This window comes from Arachis ipaensis, chromosome B05, assembly GCF_000816755.2.
Source record: "Arachis ipaensis cultivar K30076 chromosome B05, Araip1.1, whole genome shotgun sequence".
NCBI lineage: Eukaryota > Viridiplantae > Streptophyta > Magnoliopsida > Fabales > Fabaceae > Arachis > Arachis ipaensis.
Genome location: NC_029789.2, coordinates 130,889,362 through 130,893,367, shown reverse-complemented (window position 1 = coordinate 130,893,367; position 4,006 = coordinate 130,889,362). Strand labels below are relative to the sequence as shown.

The following is a 4,006-nucleotide window of genomic DNA, read 5'->3' as shown; positions in this document are numbered from 1 at the left end:
GGGGGGGGGAGGGTTCAGGAGTGCTGCACGGTACATAAAATTAATCATGATGTAAAAAAACTAGTCATGGATCAATCGTGAAAATATGCATCCCAACAGGGGCAATATACACCCAACACTATTTCTTACTTTTTGTACTTCCTTCAATTTGTAGCAGAGGGGTTTGTTCATTTTCTGTCTCAGGTATTTGTTCAATTCCAGCATAGTGGTTGTTTGGGACAGTGGTAGACAAACTTGAATTGGAACTCTAAACAAGAAGAAAAATAAAAGGTTAATAATGCCTTTGAAAATAAAAAGGTTATAAGGTTGAAATATTTTTGAAAAACTCACATTGCAAGCCCTTCGGACGGTGTCTCTTTCCTCACAACCATCATACTCTCTTCAGCTGGCTCACTGACTGACTCTTCAACCAGATTCAACCTAAAATACACCCTAAGAAAGTCAAAAATACACCCGAACAATTCAAAAGAAAGACAGGCTTTGTTTTTTGAGAAGTTACATACTTGCAGTTTTTGCTTTTTTTTCTGCCTTTTTTTTCTCGAATAAAACAATAAAGAGCTTTTTTTTTCTAAAAAAAATATATACAGAATTAGAAGTAGAAAGTAATAAAAGAATAAAAGCAACGGTTATTTGAAAGAGAAATTACATGCTCTCCGCCAGTTTGTTTACACTACTTTGTTCTGTGTGTCCTTGAGAAAAAGGATCATCACTTTCCAAGTTTACGTCCGGTATTCTAAACATAATAGAGTACATGTTATTCACAAAAAATACCATACTGTTAAATCATGATAACAAGATTTTATCAAATAAAGCTTCTTACGTTTCAGATGAGACATAGTGACCTTCCGTCGATCGCAGGTCAGCTTCCTTCTTCCTGCGAAACAAGAAACCATTATTAGCAAAGAAAACACCCTAAAATCTGAAATATACACCCCAACAAGACATACCCCTCTGCAGCAGATTTTTCATTGTTTTCCCTTAAGAATTCATCTAAATCTTCACTTCCAATTTCAGATCTGACAGTGCATGCATAAAAGAACATGTTAACAAATATAATTTTGATGATAGACGGTAATATAGCTTACAAAGTACTGTACTCATGATAGGATTGAGCTTGCTCAGTAGATGAATCATCAACAACGATCTTTTTCTTTTTGGATTGTGTCTTGGGGGAAAAAAACAAGTATGAATCAGAAATAAAAAATTAATTTGATCACAAAAAACTATCCAAAGAAGTGCTTACTTTTTTGGTGTTCTCTGAGTTTTTTTTCTTTGTTTTTTGTTTCTCCACTGGTGATGATTCTTCGCTTCTATAAGTTAATAAGAGACACTCTGTTAATACATGAAATCTTGATAATAAACCCAAAGGAAAGGAGTAATAATTTCAGAACATTACTCATCAGTTGATTCAGATTCTGAATCAGAATCTTCCTGAATCTTCTTTCTTTTTTTGGACTCCATTCTGGAAGGCAAACAATCGTTATTTAAAAATATTCTAAAAGGGATAAATTACACCCAAATGAATGCACAAGATACACCCAAATGAATGCACAAAATACCCCCAAATGGAGAAACAAAATACACCCAAATGGAGAAACAAAATATACCCAAGTATGCTACTTACTTTTTGGTCTTTCGACTGGGTTGTTTTCTTATTGAATCCTCTGAGTCTTCTTCAGTCTCAGACTCAGAGGTAGAATGGTCACTTTCAGTTGTTTCAGTATCAGATGATGATGTTGAACTTGCCTTCTTTTTTTTTTGGTTTTTTTGGTTTCTTCTTTTTTTTTTCTTTTTTATTTATTTCTTTCATTTTTTCCTTTGTTTCAGCCATCTTTACAATCCCCTGAAACATTAAAAATTTTAATTATCAGCATTCAGGTAAATAAAATACACCCAAGATATTTTGTTCACTTATCATATGTTTCTCAATTTTTGCCCTCATTCTTTCGACCAATTGCTCCTTTGTCCAGTTGGCAATCCAGGGTTCTGGAGGTCTTTCTGCCCTCTTCTTATCTTTATTTTTTGATAGATGAAAGTAAATTATCATCAGGGCAAAGAGACAGCCATCAATTGCCTTTTTCTTTTTCAGCTTGTAATCTGTTACGCCCTTGATGATAAAACTCAAAACATGCCCTCCCCAGTTCCGCTCCGTTATTGTGTCCATCTCAAAAATTGGGGCCAGATGCACAGGTGAGATTTTGTTTATTGTCGTTGGTAACAGAAACGCCATTTGTTTATTGATCCTCTTGAACATGAGGCGATCCTGTTCATTATCAACGGCAATAGCCATCATCTCATCTGTCAGATTTTTGAGGGTCTTACCCTGAAATCTTCTAAAAATTTCTTTGTCATCTTCAGAAAGATCCTTATAATTGACTTTTTAAGGAAATAGATCTCCTACAAAAAGGAAAACAACATAGTATAAAAATTAGTTCAAATACACCTAAGCATCAATTGAAATACACCTGAATATGGCTCATATACACCTATAATTTTTAGCAAGTTACCTGACGCGTTGATGCCAAGTGCAGCCCCTATTATTTTTTGTCTTACTTTAAATGAACAGTAGCCAGTTTCCAGTCTATTTTCCCCTAATTTTAAGGAGTTAGCCAACTCCCTTAATATTTGGTGATGCACCCTTAGCGGCAGGATGTGCATCAGGCCACCAAATCCCAAATCTCTAACAATTGTTTTCTTCTCCTCGCTCATGTTTCTAAATTTCTCACTTAACAAATGTGTTGCACACTTAAGGTCTTTGGTTTGCTGTAAACAAAGCAAAATTATAGTTAGATATATTTCTATTATATAAAACTGATTTCATCTAAGACATATATTTGTTCTTACGTTTTTTCCAGCTTGGTTTCTGCCTGCCATTTTTTCTGAAATGAAAAATACACCCATAGATATCAGTAAGATACACCCATAGATTTTAGTAAGATACACCCATAGATTTCAGCCAGATACACCCATAGATATGAGTTAGATATCACTCAAACATGCATTAATGTACAAGGTCAAGCAATATACACCCATAGATATCAGTAAGATACACCCATAGATTTCAGTAAGATACACCTATAGATATCAGTCAGATATCACTCAAACATGCATTAATATACAAGGTCAAGCAATATACACCTATGGACAAGCAAATATTAGAACAGTTGCAACTGTTGACTATATTACAGTATATCAGTTCAGAAATATACATCCAACAAATTATGTCATATACACCCAACAAATTACTTCATATACACCCACCAAATTACGCAATATATTCCCAAAAATTAGTTACCAGAAGAACTAGAACAACAAGAACAGTAACACCTAGAACAACTAAGAAGAACAGTATAACCTAGAACCAAGAATAACAGTAAAACCTAGAACAAGTAGAACATTAAAAACTATAAAATGAGACTCAGAACAAGAAGAACAGTAAAACCTAGAAGAACGTAGAACAGTAAAACCTAGTTCTTCGATTTCGAAATGTGGAAAATATACAAGATGAGTAAAATAGTAACGTAACGTACCTTCAGTATTATAACTTCATTTTTTCTGGAGATTGTTGATGGAGAGTTCTATGTTGTGTTGATGGAGAGTTCTAATCTTCGCGACGAGTTGTATCTCTACAGTTTGCAATGTTGCTCGAAAATGGACGGTTTGTGTTTTCTTCGAATGGCTTGGAGAAGTGGAAGAGTGCGCCATTAAGGAGCGCTTTTCGCGAAGCGCAACTGTTGAGTGGAGCGCGTGAATTTTACGCTCCATTCAAAGTAATTGAGTGCGCGTGTGAGTAAAATGTGGGCTGAAAACTTGTATAACTTGTAGGGCCTTTTTGCTTGTATGTGTAGCAGACCCGCTAACTTTATATTTGAAACCAGCAAATGTAGTTTGAATTTTGTTATTACATATGTAATGAATGAGTCTTTGATAAATGTACAATTGACAAACTAATTGATTTGAAATTAATAATAAATTAATTTATTATTATTATTATTATTATTATTAT

The 4,006-nt window shown here is 34.2% G+C and overlaps 1 protein-coding gene across 2 annotated transcripts in view; it reads left to right on the top strand.

Annotated features, from left to right (window-relative positions):
- The window catches only part of LOC107644165 (pentatricopeptide repeat-containing protein At1g62930, chloroplastic-like), a 43,465-nt gene that overhangs the window by 14,201 nt on the left and 25,258 nt on the right, over positions 1 to 4,006 (top strand). The window lies entirely within an intron of this gene.